This window comes from Peromyscus eremicus, chromosome 7 (assembly GCF_949786415.1).
Source record: "Peromyscus eremicus chromosome 7, PerEre_H2_v1, whole genome shotgun sequence".
NCBI lineage: Eukaryota > Metazoa > Chordata > Mammalia > Rodentia > Cricetidae > Peromyscus > Peromyscus eremicus.
The window spans coordinates 82412303-82432522 of NC_081422.1; positions in this window are offsets into that span (position 1 = coordinate 82412303).

The window sequence follows — 20220 nt, forward strand, 5'->3', positions numbered from 1 at the left end:
CTGGTCTACCTTCTGATGGGGCTTCTGCTTCTTAGCATCCTGGGAGCTGCATGGCTGGAGCGGAGGGCTTGAATTTGTTCTCGGTGCCTTGATTCTCTGTCTCCAAACTTTTCAGCTGTTCAGTCACCGCTTTTGTGAATTTTTGAAGCCCTTCCTCTCTTTCTCTTTTGGAAGTAGAGTTAGTTTTTCTAATGCTAACGCTTTTCACCAGGCCACACAGAGGCAGCTTCTACTCTGCCATTTGACCAGAAGCCTTCTTCCCCATTTCTGAGATAAGATCCCATGGCATAGCTCAGGCTGACCTTGAATTCCTGATTACCCTATGCCTCAGCCAAGGATTAGCAGTGTTTCATCACATCTGCTGTTTTTGTTTTATTTCCTTTGTTGTTTTATTTTGATATATTGGCTCTTAGCTCCTCAGAAACATTTGTCATACTGCTTTAATCATGGTAGATAATAATTAAATATCTAATGTTGATGATGATATGTGCTGCCTCATATGAAGAGGTCAAAACCTTTTTTTTTCTTTTTTTCTTTTTTCTTTTTGGTTTTTTCGAGACAGGGTTTCTCTGTGTAGCTTTGCACCTTTCCTGGAACTCGCTCTGTAGACCAGGCTGGCCTTGAACTCACAGAGATCCGCCTGCCTCTGCCTCCCAAGTGCTGGGATTAAAGGTGTGCACCACCACCACCACCACCACCACCACCACCACCCGGCTGAAGAGGTCAAAATCTTTAAACATAATTTTCTAACATTAATGTTGTGTAGTCAGTAAGGCATATGATATTTCCATTTTTAAAAATGCAAAAAGGGACACAGAAAAGGTATGAGATTTACTTACCTAAGAAATTAGCAGGGGAGCAGTCTTCAAGGTCCTCCAGAAGTATTCTCCAACTGTCTTTTAAAAGACTTTATCATTCATTCATGTAAAGTGACTTCAATAGCTTTGCCTTGGTCAATCTATGGCACAGCTATGCAAAGGTCTAGTATACTGGACAGTTTCCAGGATGAAAAATGCCATGAAATGAGATTTAAAGATATGTAGTTGAGCCAGCTGCGGAGGTGGCACGCATCTTTAATCCCAGAACTCGGGAAGCAGAGCCAGGTGGATCTCTGTGAGTCTGAGGCCAGCCTGGTCTACAGAGTGAGATCCAGGACAGGCACCAAAACTACACAGAGAAAGCCTGTCTCGAAAAACAAAACAAACAAACAAAAAGATATGTAGTTGAACTTGAACTAACTGAATTTGAACTTGATAAATGATAGTTACTCATTTATTTAGAAGCATGACAGATGAAAGTGGAGAAATACTTTATTCGGGCTCCTCTGTTTCTCTTTTCCATGCCTGTTAAATACTTCGTTATTATATTAATATAATATTTAGAGCTAGGTGGAAATTGCAGTTGGTGTTGCATATGTAGAATCCCCATATTTTTTAAATACAAGATGCTGTTGTAACTTATGTAAAAAAAATCACATTGATTAATGATTTTAGGGCAGAAGTGTGTTATTTTATATATTTTGGATTTGTAAGATGGGGGTCTTACTGTGTTGCCTAGGCTGGCTTGAAACTTACTATGTCACTTAGGCTGGCCTGTGACTCATGATTCTCCTGCCTCAGCCTCTAGAGTACTGAAATTATATATGACAGCCACCATGCCTAGCTTAGATATATGCTTTTTATAAAACAAAATGCAGAAGGAAGCATATTTCATATCTGTATAGGAATTCAGTGGCCATAATTAATCTGCTACAGTACAAATAGTTACTTAATAACAGTCTAAACTTATTTCTTCTGCTCTTGTTAGCAGCTTTCCTTTCTGTTAAAATTCCCAAGATGGGGCCTATGAAATTAGCTCAGTAGGTAAAAGCACTTGGTGTGCAAGCTTCACAACATCAGTTCAATTACCAGAACCCCCATAAAGGTGGAAAGGGAGAACTGACGACACAAAGCTGTCCTCTGACCTCTATATGTGAGCCATGGCATGTGTGTGTCAGTACATATGCTCATTGTGCACACACACATTCTCATGATAATAATAAAGTGAAATAGAATTGAGTTTCTCAAGGTGCTCTCAAAAATTTCGTATCTTGATTGAATACTTTAAAACAGAGAAATAACATTTGAAGAATCTCAGTCACATTTACAGGAAACAATTCTTTGCAGTGCAAAGTCCCTTTCTCATTTCCATGGAGAAAATGACATGGCTTACTGTTAGTGCTGACCTCAGCCTACCTGCTGGCACAGTCTTCCTAACTACTCCCTTAACTGATGGACTTCACAATAAGAACTCACACTTGTTTTGAGATATTTGATTGTCCTGTATAAAGATGTGCCACTGTGATCAGTTTAATAAAAAAAAAGCTAAACTGCCAATAGCTAGGCAGGGGGAATAGGCGGGACCCATGGACAAAGAGAGGAATGGGATGAATCTAGGCACATAGAGGAGACTCCAGGAGATGCAGAACAAGTTGGAGGTTGACAAGAATGAAAGAAAGGTAAAAAGCCATGTGGTAGAATGTAGATAAAAAATATGGGTTAATTTAAGATATAAGAGCTAGTTAGGAACAAGCCTAAGCTATAGGCTGAGCTTTCATAATTAGTAAGAAGTCTCCATGTGATTATTTGGGAACCGGCTGGTGGGACAGAGAAATACTCATTACACACACTGGAGGTTGGGAGGAGGTTCATGAGTACATGTATTGACTCAGTATTCTGTGTCATCTTCATTGGCCCTCACGGCTCCTTCTCAACTCTCCCAACCATCTGATTTAATATTGAAAATTATGACCACCCCATATGCATAGAAGTAGACATTTTTTTGAGACAGTCTCATATGTTCCAAGATAGCCTTGAGCTGACTATCTAGCTGAGACATGTATGTGTGTGGTGTGCATGTATGTGTATTATGTGTTTGCAAGTGTGTTGGAATATGTGTGTGTGTGTGTGTGTGTGTGTGTGTGTGTGTGTATACATGTGTGCCCATGCAGGCCCAAGATTGATACTAAGAGTCTTCCTTGACTATTCTTTAACTATATAACCAGCTGTCTCTGCTTCTGAGTGCTTACACACACACACACACATACACACACACACATACACATACACACACACACACACACACACACACACATACTCTGATGAGTCTATTTAATGTTCGTATCTGTATTTTTTCATGGCTGACCTGTTAGGTAACCAAGTGGGGGCTCATCCCTGGAGAAGACTAATTCTTTCTCTCTCTCAGCAGTTGTTAATTGCCTGTAGCCCTTTATCTAGGGGTGGTTTCTGGTGAGACTTCCTCCTTCCATGCTGCCTGTCTATTGGTGGTGTCATTATACAGGGCTTGTTTAGGCAGCCATATTGTTGAAGTTTCATGAATGTGGTTTCACTGTCATTTCTGGGAGACACAATCTCACAGTAGACTTCCTGGTCCTCTGGTTCTTACAGTTTTTCCACTTTCTCTTCTGCAATGTTCTGAAAGCCTTGGATGTGGGGGTTGTGTTATACATGTATCAGTTGGGGCTGGGCACACAGTGTTAGTTGTTCTCTACATGTTGACCAGTTATGGCTTTTTGTATTAGTCTCTATCAGCTGCAAAGAGATGTTTCTTTGATGAGGGGTGAGAGCTGTACTTATCTGAGTATAAGAATAAGTCTTGGCCAGGTGGTGGTGGCGCATGGCTTTAATCCTAGCACTCGGGAGGCAGAGGCAGGTGGATCTTTGTGAGTTCGAGGCCAGCCTGGGCTACCAAGTGAGTTCTAGGAAAGGCGCAAAGCTACACAGAGAAACCCTGTCTCGAAAAACAAAACAACAACAACAACAACAAAAAAGAATAAGTCTTTAATGGTTGTTTGGCTCGAACTGTTTGGGGGGCACCCAGGCGGGGGATCGGGATCTGTCCCTGGTCTATGGGCAGGCTTCTGGAACCCAGTGCCTGTGGTGTGACACCTTGCACAGCCTTGGTGCAGTGTGAAGGGGCTTGGACCTGCCTAGGCTCAGTGTGTTGGGCTCTGCTGACTCCCCATAGGAGACCTCGATTTGGGGGATGTGGGGATGTGGGGTAGCTTGGGAAAGAGGGCTGGAGGTGGGAGGAGGGAGGAGGGGAGGGATCTGTGGATAGTATGTAGAGTGAGTAGAAAATTTCTTAATAAAGAAAAATGAAAGAAAACAAAACAAAAAAAAAAAAAAAAAAGAATAAGTCTTTAGCCGGGCAGTAGTGGCACACACCTTTAATCCCAGCACTCAGGAGGCAGAGCCAGGCAGGTCTCCGTGAGTTCGAGGCCAGTCTGGTCTATAGAGCGAGATGCAGGACAGGCACTAAAGCTACAAAGAGAAACCCTGTCTTGAAAAACCAAAAAAAAAAAAAAAAAGTCTTTAGAATACAGTTAGGAATGTTAGGAATGATATTTATTTATTTAATTAACTGGCAGTAGTAGGAGCTCCTCTAAGATCCATGACTTCACTAACCACAGGTAGTTGGCTGTTTTCAGTACCAGGCTTTAGATCATGATTTTCTTCCCATTGAGTGGGGCTTAAATCAATTAGAGAGCTGTTGGTTACTGCTAAGATATGAGTACCACTATTGCTGGTCACTTTTGTGGTTCATAGGCATCGCAGCTGAGTAGAACTATTGATTACTTCCTTCCTTGTTGGCTTGTAGAGCACCTTCTGGTACTTTGAAAGCTAGTTTTCCCAAGTCCTGCATCTAAAGTGCATGGTGTCTTCAGCAATGGTGACTTGCCTTCAGCCTCTGGGAGGTAACCAAGGGCAAGAGCAATAGCCTATATGTTTTCAAATTCTCTTGGACTCTTCTGGCTAATAGCTTGAGTTTTCTCCTAGACACAAATGTTTTTGTTTGTTTTTTTGTTTTTTGAGACAGGGTTTCTCTGTGTAATAGCCCTTGTTGTCCTGGAACTTGCTCTGTAGACCAGATTGGCCTCGAGCTCATAGAGATCTGCCTGCCTCTGTCTCCTGAGTGCTGGGATTAAAGGTGTGTGCCACCACCACTTGGCTGACATGAATTTTTTAAGTGCATAAATTTTGGTAAAAGTTCATGTTGAATTGCCCAACCTGTTATATAGCTTTAAGTAAGACATATCAGTAACAAATCTAGATAGCTTTAATGTTTGTAGAATACATGCCAGTACCAAAAGTTCTGAATTTGGAAGGTTAGAGGCAAAAAACAGATGATTCTAGAGCCTGGTACTATTATTTACTATTATTTCCTCCTCCCTCCCTCCCTCCCTCCCTCCCTTCCTTTCTTTTTTCTTTTATTGGCTCTTTTCATACAATATATTCTGATTATGGTTTCCCCTCCCCAACCTCCTCCAGGATTCTCCCCACCTCTTCTCCCATCCATCTTCTACACCCTCTCTGTCTCTCATTAGAAAACAAACAGGCAACTAAAGAATAAGACTAAACCAGGTGGTGGTGCACATGCCTTTAGTCCAGCACTTGGGAAACAGAGGCAGGTGATGCCAGCCTGGTCTACAGAGTGAGTACAGCCAGAGCTGTTATATAGAGAATCCTTGTATCAAAAAACAAAACAAAATAAAAGGCAAAACAAACAGACAAATAGAAGAAAAGGGCCAAAGAAAAGGCACGAGAGGCCAAGCAGTGGTGGCACACGCCTTTATTCCCAGCACTTGGGAGGCAGAGCTAGGTGGATCTCTGTGAGTTTGAGGCCAACCTGGTCTACAGAGTGAGATCCAGGACAGGCACCAAAACTACACAGAGAAACCCTGTCTTAAAAAAACCAAAAAAAAAAAAAAAATAGAAAAAGCACAAGAAACTCTGTAGATGTAACCAACCGTCTTATTAAATAAGAAACACAGAGCCGATTCAGAGAAGAAAGCCAAGAGGTCAGAGCTAAGAGCCTTACCCTTCCTACTTCAGCCAAGAGAGCTCTCCGAAAAGGGGTCTACTTCCTGTCTGTTCGTCTTTATATAGACTGTCTGTTCTGCCTTCTTATTGGTTGTACACCCAAACACATGACTGCTTCGTCACTGCCTGTATGTACAGTTGTCCAGGTCCTCTATGGTATTGAGATTAAAGGCGTGTGTCTCCAATGCTGGCTGTATCCTTGAACACACAGAGATCTACCTAGCTCGGTCTACCAAGTGCTGGGATTAAAGGTGTGCGCCACCACCGCCACACTCTTGCTATGGCTCTAATAGCTCTGACCCCCAGGCAACTTTATTTATTAACATACAATTAAAATCACATTTCAGTACAAATAAAATACCACCATAAAACTCTTATAGAGACACATATTCTCATGCACAGAAATCCCATAAATGCCCAAACCTGAAAGCCATAATGCATATGCAAAGGCCCTGTAAGGTTAAAAAAATGCCCTGACACAACATTATAAGACAAAACCTCGAAGATTTGAATTCATTTTGTGTTGGCCATCTACTGCTGGTCATGGGGCTTGCCCTTAAGAGTGGTTTGTATCATCAGTGAGGCTCCACTAGAGAAAGCTAACTTTTTTTATTTGAAGGGAGGCATTTGATGGAGACATGCCATTTTGGATAGAGTGTTCCAAGGTCTTTCACTGTCTGCACATTGTCTGACTGTGAGTCTCTGTATTTGTTCCCATCTACTGAAGCAGGAAGCTTCTATGATGGCTGAGCAAGGCATTGATCTATGAGTATTGCAGAATGATATTAGGAGTCATTTTATTGCCATGTTCCTTTAGCAGATCAGTCGTATTTGGTTTTACTATAGGTTCCAGGCCTATCTGGTCTCAGGTTCTTGGCCACTGACTAGTGTTGGGGATGGGTTCCATCTCATGAAATGGACCTTTAATCCAATCAGGTATTGGTTGGTTGCTCCCACAAACTTTGTGCCACTATTGCACTAGTGCATCTTGTGGGCAGGTCATCATTGTAGATAGAAGGGTTGGTGTTTACCTTTCTCCTTTGATAGTGTGCCGAGTACCTTCCTTCTAGTACCATGTTACTATTTCATAGGAATAAAGGCTCTTGGTAGGCACCAGCTCAACTTCTCCATGTTCAATGAGTTGTGTAGGTATTGTCTTCAGCAATAGGGCCTTACCATCAGTTTGTAGAGAGCAACCAACAGCCTTGGCAATAGCCTAGGTTGTTTGGGGGTGCCCATGGGAACCTCTTTGGCCAACAACTTGGTTAGATGTATCCCATTTCTGGTACTGGAAACTTCATTTGGTTATAAGAGTTACCTAGTTGGAGCTCTGTCTACCCCGTTATTTGGTGATTTCATTTAGATTGCCTTCATATATGTATATATTTTAGGAAGCTTCTCCTGTATTAGGTTCTAATACAACAACTGAAATGGCCCTTAGTTTTACTGTCCTTCCTCATATTCCCTCTCTTACTCTCTTCATTCCTTCCCCTTCCCATCTGATGCTCCTGTTTCAGGACCTTCCCCTGTCTATCCGTAACTACCTCTTTTTTTTTTTTTTTAAGATTTATTTATTATGTATACAGTGTTCTGTCTGCACGTATCCCTGCAGGCCAGAAGAGGGCACCAGATCTCATTACAGATGGTTATGAGCCACCATGTGGGTGCTGGGAATTGAACTCTTTGGAAGAGCAAGCAGTGCTCTTAACCTCTGAACCATCTCTTCTATCTCACCTTCCTATGGAGATCCCTCCCTCCCTTCTAATCCCTTACTCTATACATAACTTCTGTGGTTATACAGATTATAGCTTGCTTGTCAAAGACTTAACAGCAGATATTCACATATAAGTAAAAACATAAAATATTTGTCTTTTTGGGTCTGGGTTACCTCACTCAGGATGATCCACTTATTTATGCATTTCATAAATATTGTACATATTAAAATATTTACTGTGAATTACATGATTTCATTTTATTGGTCAAATAATATTCCATTGTATAAATGTACCACATTTTCTTTATCCATTTGTCCACTGATGAACATCTATGCTATTTCCAATTTTTGGCTATTATGAATAGAACTGCAATTAACATGGTTGAGCAAGTGTCCTTGTGGTAGTATGAAGCATCTTTTGGATATATGCCCAAGAATAGTACAGTTGGATCTTGAGGTAGATTGATTCCCAGCTTCCTAAGGAACCACCATACTGATTTCCATAGTGGCTGTACAAGTTTGTACTCCCACCAGCAATGAGTGAATGTTCCCTTTACTCCAAAGTAAACATGAGCTGTCATTTGTTTTATTGATCTTGGCCTTTCTGACCAATTGTATTTCCTTGATGACTAAGGATGTTGAACATTTCTTTAAGTGTTTCTCAGCCGTTTATGCTTCCTCTGTTGAGAATCTGATTAGATCTATACATCATTTTTTAATTGGGTTATTTGTTTTCTTGATTTCCAGCTTTTTTTTTTAGTTCTTGTTATATTTTAGATATTAGACCTCTACTGGATGGTAGTTGGTAAAAAAATCTTTTCCCATTCTGTAACCTGCTTCCTTGTCTGAATGATGGTGTCCTCTGCCTTGTAGAAGCTTTTCAGTTTCACGAGGTCCCATTTATTAACTGTTGTTCTTGATGCCTATGGTATTGGTGTTCTGTTGAGAAAGTATTTTCCTGTGGTAATGAGTTCAAGATTATTCCCCATTTTCTCTGAAGACCCAGGCAATATGTCTGCATACCTATGGGCACCTGATTTTTGATAAAGAAGCCAGAAATACACACTGGCAATAAGACAGTATCTTCAACAAATAGTGCTAGATGGCTGAATGCAGCAGAATGCAAATAGATTTACATTTATCACCCTGTACAAAATTAAACTCCAAATGTATCAAAAACCTCAGCATAAGACCAGCCACACTGAACCTGATAGAGCCTAGCATGTCTACGGAATGCCATGGGATGCCATAAGATGCACATGGGAAGGGGATCAGAAGAATGGACTTCTGAATATAGTCTTTTTTCCCCCTAAGGATTTATTTATTATGTATACAGTGTTCTGCCTGCATGTATGCCTGTATGCCAGACGAGGGCACCAGATCCCATGATAGATGGTTGTGAGCCTCCATGTGGTTTCTGGGAATTGAACTCAGGACCTCTGGAAGAGTATCCAGTGCTCTTAACCTCTGAGCCCTCTCTCCAGCTTCTGAATATAGTCTTGTTGGCTTGTTTTCCAGTCACTTTCCTTATCTGTCACTGTCTATATAAAAGACACTATTATCTCCTTTCACCCCACTTTACCTCAGATCTCTTTAACTAGACTTTTGCTTATTCATGACATTACTGGAAGGCTTCTTCTAGCAGACACAATGTATGCTTTGATGGTGTGTGATGCTTTTTTGGATCTATTGCTGGACACAGCAGGGACACAGATGTGCTAGGGTTGTCTTTCTGTGTGCTGTGAAGGTGTGTTGCTCTGATTTGGTTGATAAATAAAACACTGATTGGCCAGTAGCCAGGCAGGAAGTATAGTACAGGTGGGATAAGCAGAGAGGAGAATTCCAGGAAGAGGAAGGCTAAGTCAGGAGTCGCCAGCCAGACACAGAGGAAGCAAGATGTGAAGGCAGAACTGAAAAAAGATACCAAGCCATGTGGCTGAACATAAACGAGAATTACAGGTTAATTTAAGTGTAAGAGCTAGTCAGTAGTTAGCCTGAGCTAATGGCCAAGCAGTTTTAATTAATATAAGCCTCTGTGTGTTTACTTGGTTCCATGTGGCTGCAGGACTGGCAGTGAGAGAGATTTGTCCTGACCATGGGCCAGGTGGGACACAGGAAAATTTCAGCTACACAGATGCAGTGATGTTTAGGGCCAACAGGTTAAAAACCTCTAAGCCCAGATCCCCTTCATCCTGCAACTGATGTCTATGGGGATGAAGGATAGTAATGGGAGGAGGAAAATAGGCCTTTACCAGAAGGGAGCACTGTGCTACAGCCCCACCTTGGCGTGAAACCAGTGTTCCATACAGTCCAAGCCAAACTGCATACTAGTGATCAAATAGTAGCTTGATTGGGTCCTTTGCAACATTTTCCTTTTAATTAAAAAAATTAAAGATTTATTTTATTTTATGCATGTGAGTATTTTTGCTTGTATGTATGCATGGATACCATGTGCATGTCCGGTGTTGAGGAGGTCAGAAGAAGGCACTGAATTCCCTAGAACTGGAGTTACAGATGTTTGTGACCCACCATGTTGGTGCTGGGAACTGAATCTAGGTCCTCTGAGTGACAGGTGCTATTAACCACGGAGCCAACTCTTTAGTCCTCCTTTTCAATTTTTTTTTTCATTCATTGAACACTAAGCTCTTACTATGCATATATGTAACTCAATAAATGTTATGGCTTGATGTAGTGTTGCACACCTTTAATCCTAACACTCAGGAGGCAGAGGCAGGTAGATCTCTGAGTTTGAGGCCATCCTGGTTTACATAGAGTTCCAGGACTGTCAGGAACTCTCCAGGGCTACACAGAGAGCCCTGTCTCAAAACCAAACCAAACCAAACCACATCACACCACACCAAAACCAGAACAGAACAGAATGAAAAGTTAAATGAAGAGAAAATACCTGTCAATTCTGAAGTCATGCTTCATCTTGGCCTTACCTCTCACATTACAGGTGGATTAAAGCTGCTACAAATGAAAACTTAAGCACAATATGACATACTGCAAATGTCTGTCCTACTAAGATGTCATCTCTAAAGGCTCCACAAATATTAGTGAGCCTTTAGCTTTTTCTGAGGACATAACAGAGATGGTGCCTGCTAGAGAAGACCGAGACTTCCAAGTTCCATGGTGTTAGGATCAGACTTTTAGAGCCCCAGCTCGTTCCAAAGGACTTCATCATGTCCAGAAGGATGCTGCTTGAGAGACTGAGTAGGAGGAAGGACTGGAGTTACTGGGTTTTTCTTCATCAACTTTATTGTACTCATGCAAAGGTGATGATTTCCCTCTTCATCCTGTTTGTGTAGAGCCTTTCCCATCTGGAGAAAGATTTTTTTTTCTTTGAGATTCCTAACCAGACTCAGCAGGAGAAAGTTGTAGTAGGGAGTAAGTGTTGTGTAGCAGTTTCTCCATAGATTGAAACATTCCATCAAAGTCAAACTCTTTAAGACAAAAGTTGTAAATAACTCAAAATGGCTTCAGGAAGTCCGTGAAATGGACCACATTCACTAGGCCCCTCCCTCCCAAGAGTAAACAATAGAGACTACTGAGAGTCACTCTCAGGCAAGCCAAGCTGAAAGAAGACAGAGTAGATCAGCAGCCTGTAAGAAGAGCTGCCTGGAAGCGGTTTATACCAACTGAGTCACTTGGAAGGGACACTCTGGAACCTGTTAAGTTGCCTGCAGACTGTACCGTGTGCTCCAGGTTCCTAGCTTTTGCAAACTGTCACCCATGCAGGGTGATCTTTCATGCTCCTGTAAGTAAACTCTCACTTATATTCTTGTAGATAACCCCAATAAAACTCATTGGTTCACCAAGTTGGACTTAGGTGGTATCTATACTTTGGTCTATCATGCTCTCCATCTGGGGTGAATAGATCTGTGTCTCCTCAGGAAAAGTCTTGTCACACAACAGGAGGTAGCCCACATTTGCCATTCTCTGGTGATGCCAGAGGTAAGACACATGCTTTCCACTCAGAAGATGGAGCTGTAGTTGAAATAAATCAACCAGTTCAGGCTGGCTAATGTGAGGCATAAACAGAGAGAATGAATGGGTTCAAAGGGCTGAATGTTCTGCTCTAGACAGTGTGGCCCACATTGACTAGTCTGAACCATTTATTACCAGTGCTCAGACTGGACCCATTTCTTTTTTATATTTTAAAACTTTTGAAAATTTTCATATTATATTTTAGTAGCATATATTAGTTACACATGCCAAAATTATGACATTTTCATACATGTACATACGTTTTGAACATATTACTCTCTTGCACTCTCAATGGACCCAGTAATTTCTTATCTTCTCTTTGACAGCTTCAGGCTCTAACCTAAGCAATGGGCGTGTGCACTGAATATCTCTGAGAAGTCAGTCCTAGCCCTGAGTCTGTTTGGGGAAGTGGGTGAAGGCATCCATGGCTCTCAATCTGAGGTCACACATTGTACCCAGATCTCTCTTGGGTCCTCTGGCCGTCTAACCAGGTCCAGGGAGAGTAAGTACCAGAGTGATAGCAGGCTGAACCTCTAGGAGTATTACATTTCCCATATCTGTAGTGCTTGTTCCAGTTTTTGTGGCCGTGATAAATGCCACCGCCACAAAGTAAATCAGGGAAGGAAAGAGTTAATCTTCTGACAGGTTCCAGTCCAAATGAAAGGAAGCCAAGGCAGGAACTCAAGACAGAAACCAGGAGGCTGGGACCGAAGCAGAGAGCACAGAGGAACGCTGCTTGCTGGCTTGCTTCCAGGCTCACATTTAGCTACGTTTCTTGTATAGCCCAGGCCCATCTGCCTAGGGACAGCATCCCTCACAGTGGACGAGGCCCTCATACATCAGTTAGCACGGACAAAATGCCCCACGGGTACACAGGGCAGTCTGACAGAGGCAGTTCCTCAGTTCAGAGGCTCTCTCCCCAGGAGTGTCAATTGACACAGTTAGTTAACCATGACATCTCTGTTTAGAGCTTATGCCACAGGCTGCGTGATACATATGCTCCAATTTGGTCATAAATCAGTTATTTTCATTCTGCTGATAAGTGAGGCCATTTTATTTACTTTTTTGTTTTTTCCCTTTTATTGAAAATAGATTCCCTCTCTCTCTCTCTCTCTCTCTCTCTCTCTCTCTCTCTCTCTCTCTCTCTCTCTTTTTGGTTTTTCAAGACAGGGTTTCTCTTTGTAGCTTTGGAGCCTGTCCTGGAACTCGCTCTGTAGATCAGGCTGGCCTTGAACTCACAGAGATCTGCCTGGCTCTGCCTCTCAAGTGCTGGGATTAAAGGTGTGCACCACCACCACCCAGCAAAACATATTCTATTTCCATACAATATATCTTGACTATAGTTTCCCCTCCCTTTGCTCCTCCCAGTTCCTCCCCATCTCCTTTCCCATCCAAATTCACTCCCTTCCTGTCTCTCATTAGAAAAGAACAAGCTTCTAAGGGATAACAAAACTTGACAAAATAAAATATAAAAAATATAATAAGATAAAGCAAAAACTATCATGTCGGAGTTGAACATGGCAAACAATCAGAAGAAAAAAAGCTGCAAGAGCAGGCACAAGAATCAGAAATCCACTCTTTCTCATTCTTAGGAGTCCCATAAAAATACTGAGCTAGCTGGGTTGTGGTGTTGTACGCCTTTAATTCCAGCATTCAGGAGGCAGAGGCATGCAGAGCTCTGTGAGTTCAAGGCCAGTCTGGTCTACAAAGCTAGTTCCAGGACAGCCAGGGCTGTTACAAAGAGAAAACCTGTCTCAAAAACAAAACAAAACAAAAAAATTGAGCTAAAAGCTATAATATACATGCAAAGGACCTGGTGCAGATTGATGTAGGCCTGTGCTTGCTGCTCCAGTCTCTGTGAGAGTATATGTACTTTGCTTAGTTGATTCGGAAGGCCTCATTCTCTTGGTGTCTTCTGTCCCCTCTGGCTCTTACACTCTTTCTGCCTCCTCTTCCATGGGATTTCCTGAACTCTGAGGGGAGGGATTTGATGGAGATCTTCCATTTAAACTCTCTGTGTAATGTCTGGCTGTGGGTCTCTGCATCTGTTCCCATCTGCTGCGGGAGGGAGCTTCTCTGATTATGACTGAATAAGGCACACATCTATGGGTATAGCAGAATACCATTAGGAGTCATTTATTGATACTCTGTTTGTTTGTTTTTTGAGACAGGGTTTCTCTGTAGCTGTTGAGCCTGTCTTGAAGCTCACTCTGTAGACCAGACTGGCCTCAAACTCACAGAGATCTGCCTGTCTCTGCTTCCTGAGTGCTGGGATCAAAGGCATGTGCCACCACCGCCCAGCTAGATTTTTTTTTAAAGACCAGTAGTGTTTGGTTTTACTCTAGGTCTCTGGGCTATTTGGTCTCTGCTGTGCTGCCTAGGTGAGGGGCAGGCCCATTACCTGAGTGTCAGCACTGGTAAAGAGGAGAGTCAGCTCTCTCATCCGTTGCAGGAGGTAAGAGCAAGGGGTAAAGGGGGACACCCCTCACCCTCCCACATCGACCCATGACAGTAGTGGTGACAGCTCTTCCACATTTACAACTTCTGAGCTGGCAACCCACACCTCTGCCAACAAGGTTGACTGTATCGTGTTACTCAGTGAGGTGCAGGGCCTGCTCTCCCAAGTGTTGCTGCTGGTGGCAGGTGGGGACAGCTCTCCAGCTCTGGTGACCTCAGGGCCAGTTCTCACACCTGCTGAGGCCGTTTTATGATTAGAATTTGTTTCTGCTGTTTCTATACCTGGTCAGGTCACTCTTTCCTCACTCTTCTTCCTGGCTTACTTTACCTCCTTTGTGTTCTGACCTAACCATTACCTTCTCAGTGTGGGTTTCTTTGATCAGCTCACTCAAAACTACAGTTCTGATCCAATAGTTCCCACTCACCTCTCTCATTTTCTATTCATGGACTTTTTTTTTTTTAAATGTTTCCCTTAGTGAAACATAGGTACCTCGAGGCCAGGAACCTATACTTGTTTTATTCATGGTTTGGCTAGCAAGAGATCCCTAATAATTATTACCAAATGATGTCTGGATAAATGTATTTTGGTACTTTAGTAATTTACAATGTCATATGGAATTCAAAGGATAGCTATACATAAAAATCTACTAATTAGTGTGATGATTTCTGAGGCTCCTGTATAAATTTCTAGGGCAAATCAGAAAAGAACATTGTAAGTGTTCAAAACTTGAAATGTAGCTGGGCATGGTGGCACACACTTTTAATCTTAGTACTTGGAAGGCAGAGGCAGGCAGATCTCTGTGAGTTCCAGATCAGCCTGATGTACAAATCAAGTTCCAGGAGAGCTAGGGTTGGTACACAGAGAAACCTCATCTCAAAAAAACCCAAAAAATCAAAACCAAAACCAAAAACACCAAATAAAAACCAAACCAAACCAAACAAAAAAACTTGAAATGCTGTAATTCAGAGAAATGTTGGCCACTTACACTCATTTGGACTCATGATAGTCATAATTCCCCAGTAATAGTTAAAAAGCTATATAAAAAATGCAGTAGAAGTTTCCTTACCTTGTTGACATGAAGACATAAGAGTCTTGCAGCTCAGGTATTTGGATTTATTTAAAATGATCATGGAGTGCCCTCTTTTGGTGAGGACTCCACAGAGTCACCTTCGAGGATGTTTTATTGAGATCAGCAATATCACAGCAGTGCAGCTAGGGGATGTAGCTCTGTGGTAGAGTGCTTGACTCTCATGCATGGCCCTACGTCCAATTCCCAGTAGTTTCAAAAGAATAATAGTGTACTTTTAGGTATCAAATGTTCATACAGGGACAGTGAGATGGTGGGTAAGGGCACCCAAGCTTGACAACCTTGAGGCTGTACTACTCCAGGTGTGTGCCTCCCCCATAATAAATTTTTAAAAATTTAAATATTTCCACATGTTAGTGACAAGATGCTACAGTATGACTTTTAGTGAGAGTCAAACTTTTGGGTCACATGGACCAAAATTAATTTTAGAATCTGTACATAGTCACCATTCATGCATATTTTAATCTCTCAATTAACCTTTCAGTGTTAGTGAATCAAAAAGTTAGTCAGAGAAGAAAATCAAAAGATAATATGTTTCTAAATGATTTCATTTTAGTGTAATATATAAACATAAATGGATATTTTGTGACTCTTTTCACTTTGGTGAATGCTTTTATTAAAATTCTAAGTCTGCTGGAGTTAGCTTTTGAATTTAAAGTTCTTCCAAGGTTTTCTCCCTCCCTCCCCTCCCTCCCTTCCCCACTCCCTTCTCTCCTTTGTCCTGATCTTGTTATGTAGCCCAGGCTGGCTTCATACACACACTTCTTCTGCCTTAGCTTTCAATGCTGAGATTACAGATATACACTGCCACACCGGGTAATTTCTCTATTTTTTATGTCTTTCTTATACATGTTCATTTTCAAAAAAGTTTATTCCCCACCAAGTATCTTTTCTGAAGGCACTTAAGTGTGTCCAGCATAGTCCTCTTTTACCTAAATACCAGTTTTTCTTTTAGTAATAAATGCTTTACATATTACTCATTATTTAATTTTTCAGTTTTGTTTGTCAACACAGGGTTTCTCTATGTAGCCTTGGCTGTCCTGGAACTCCGTCTTTGTACTAGGCTGGCCTCAAACTCAGAGATCCGCCTGTCTCTGCCTCTCAAGTGCTGGGCTTAAAGTTGTGCACCACCACTGCCCGGCTTTATTTTGAAATGTGGAGATGTGTTTCTTCTATTAATTTAATTGAATGTGTGTAAGTGTTTTGCCTGCATGTGTATTTGTGTACTATGTGCATGTAGTGCCTGTAGAAGTCAGAAGATGGCATTGGATCCCCTGGGACTGGAGTTAAGGATGGTTGTGAGCCACCACGTGTGTTCTGGGAATTGAACCCCAGTTCTACAAGAGAAGGTAGTGCTCTTAATCACTAAGTCTTCTCTCCTGCCCCAGTTTTTAATTGTTTAACATAATGGAACCAATTGATCTTTGAAAAGCAGACACCTCATCCAGTGAGAACTTCAGAGTGGAAGCATATCTCAGATGACTTCCCTGGTGTAAGACTTTCTGTTGTCCTGGGACTCTGCATTTCAAAGTCAGAAAGGGGTGTCTTTGCTCCCTATTTAAGTGATCAGCCTTCATTCCACTAAGATTTTGTTTGAGCTATCAGAATCATTTAAGGAAGAACATTTTAGTGTTATTTATTTATGTTGTCTGTTAACATTAGCAAGTCCTCTGAGACTGTGACTTTTTTTTATTTAAAAGCACTGGTACAAATTGGTTTAGTAATGCAGGGTATTTTTATGTTTGTGAAATGATTTGATTTCAACTGTTTTCATATGCTACTGAAAAGTATGTACAGACAAATGTATACACCTAGCCTGTCACTAGAGGGCACTCATGCTCCATTCTTGTGAATGCTGCTCTGGGTAGTGTGAATGGAGAAAAAGAAATAAGAAAAGGAAAGGATATGATTGCTCCTAGTTATGGTGGAGGAGAAAGTTTATTGTAGATAAAAGGGAAAGCGTATTTAGAGGCATGGACAGGGACATCTGAGAGAGTCCAGAGTGGACATGACCAGACTGAGCTGGGCCATGGGGGGCTGGAGGGGGAAGAGGGGAACCAGGTGCAGGAACTAGGAGGCCGAACGTACAAAAAAAGTGGGTAACAAAAATGTCTGGATTATACAGGGAAGATCCTCTGGGGGAAGGGTGGGCCAGTCCCTGGGCTGGAGGGTAGGAGGTAGGGTATGCCAGCCATGCCCTGTAACAGGTAAGGACTGAGGGATGCTGGGAGAACCTGGTGGCCAGGTCTGCTTTGATATGTTAAGTAGGCACTTCAGTTTGTCCCAGGTTTGAAACTTAACAGGTATTAATTCTAGAGGAATGATCAAAGAAGTGCAGTTTGGATCAGCAGAGTGAATTTGGAGTTCAATAGAAAGTTATTATCAGACAGCACTGGGAGTCTGCTCATGCAAATTTATTAATTTCATAAAAGGATAGTTAGTTAGGATTTTGGAGACAGGATTTCTCTTCATAGCCCTGTGTAGTCCTGGAACTCACTCTGTAGATCAGGCTGTCTTGAACTCAGAGATATGCCTGCCCCATGCCTTGCTACAAAAGGGTTTTTAATAATTATACAAATGCAAATTCTTTTTCTTGATGTGTTGTTCAAGAGCTCCTTTAATTTAAAGTTCAATTACCTGCAGAGCATGGTGGCACATGACTTTAATCCTGGCACTCAGGAGGTAGAGGTAGGCACATCTCTGAGTTTGAAACTAGCTTGGTAAACATGTGTTCTAGGATAGCCAGGGCTATGTAGAGAGAGACCTTGTATCAAACAAACAAATAAAAATACAATTCAGTTACCATTTCATTGATCATGTAATTATTGAAATGAAGTTATTGTTTATCATATTAACTAGCAAACATTACTAGACATCTATTCTTTGAACAAGAGAATTTACTTATTTTACATATTGTATACATTCATTTAAAATATTTTTTTTGTTTGTGTATATGTGTATGCATGTGGGTATATGTGTTCACATGTGGTGCCAGTGCTCATGCATATGGGTATGGAGGCCAGAAGTTGATGTCAGGTGTCTTCCTTGTCTGTTAGGTCAGAAGTGGCCCCTTAAAATGGTAGTGCTGGTGACAATATCCTAAACAGAAAGACTTTGGACTGGTAACCTGAGGACTGTTGTTGGATAAACAGAGGCCTAAGGATCTGGTTTCTGTTTACCCAGGAACTTCCCTTAATCCTGTCCTCAAAGCTTAACTACCTTCAGCAAGGGCAGCTAATTGCCCATCAATCCAACCAGCCAGTGTTAGCTCAAAGATCCCACCCTGCTGACTGTCATCTAAAATCCCCTTGCTTTTCCTCTGCTTTTCTCTTCAAAGCTGTGGCAGTTTGATCCCCAATAATCTTTTTCTTTTCTACCCATGGAGTGGTTCAGTTCGGTGGTTTCACTGCACCTCAATTACACTCTCCACTTTATTTGAGGCAGGGTCTCTTGCTGAACCTGGCCAATTGTGGATCCCCAGTCTCAATCTCTTGCGTGCTGGTATTAAGGGTGGTTAGCATGAGCAGGCTGATAGTGGCACACGCTTTTAATTGTGGCACTCAGGAGGCAGAGGCAGGCTGATCTCTGAGTTTGAGGCAAACAGGTCTATAGAAAGAGTTCCTGGACAGCCAGGGCTACACAGAGAAACCCTGTCTCAAAAAACAAACAAACAAACAAACATTCCCCCAAAACAAAACAAAATGAAACAAAAAACAGTGGCCATTGTATCTACCTGGTTTCATGGTTCTGGGGATCCAAACTCTGGTTCTCACTCTTGTATGGTAAGGACTTCATCCATGAGCCTTCTCTTCAAGGACCAGACAGTGGCTTTAATAGCTATTGGTTTTATGCATCTGTTTGCTTTTTGTTGTTTTTGAGACATGGTTTTACTATGTAGTCTTAGCTGGTCTGGAACTTGACATATAGATCACGCTGGCCTTGAACTCACACAAATCCTCCTGCCTCTGCCTTCCAAGTACTGGGATTAAAGGTTTGAACTACCATGCCTGGCTGTGTACTACCTATTATTGTTGCTTAATGAATTTCTAAAGTTTAGTGGCTTAAAATCTCAGTAATTTATTATAATTTCTGGGATCCAGAAACTATGAGTTTATTAAAGTGCTTTTGGCCCTAAGTCAAATTTTTTATCCAGGGTACAGTCATCGAAAGCTCCAGTTGAGCTGTAGAATTGGCTTCTAAGATCAATCACTCACATGGACCTCTCTACAGCACAGCCTGGCAAATGACATTTGGCTTCCTTTAGGCCAAATGGTGTAAGAGGAAGAAAGAATGTATGAATGGAGGCTACAATTGCTTTATAAGATAATCCTCAGGATGATGCTTCATTACTTTGTTAGGAATAAGTTATTAAGGGCTAGACCTGGTGGCGCACACCTTTAATCCCAGCACCTGGGAGGCAGAGACAGGTGAATCCCTGTAAGTGTAAGACCACGCCTTTCACTTTACAGACAGAAAGTGATGTAGCACAAATCTTAACAGATCGTATTAATAAAATCAAACCCGAGCCAGGTATTGGGGTGAATACTGGAAGATCAGAGAAGCAGAACAAGCCACAGCCTCACCTCCCAACTCCTTAGCTGATCCTTTTTCCTCAGACTGGAAGCCTCTGAGTCCTCATCCGAATGGCTCTCAGCTGAACTGCTGCTCAAAAGCCTGAAAGCTTAACCAGCTCTAGTTCCTGGTCCTCACGCCTTATATACCTTTCCGCTTTCTGCCATCACTTCCTGGGATTAAAGGCTCACTTCCTGGGATTAAAGGCATGAGTCACCATGCCTGGCTGTTTCCAGTGTGGCTTTAAACTCACAGAGATCCAGATGGACCTCTGCCTCCCAAATGATAGGGCTAAAGGCGTGTGTGCCACCATTTTCTGGCCTCTGTATCTAGTGGCTGTTCTGTTCTCTGACCCCAGATAAGTTTATTAGGACACACAATATTTTGGGAAACACAATATTACCACAATAGGAACTTTATTATTATTATTATTATTATTTGGTTTTTCATATATATATATATATATATATATATATATATATTTGTGTGTGTGTGTGCATTGGTCTTTTCCCTGCATATA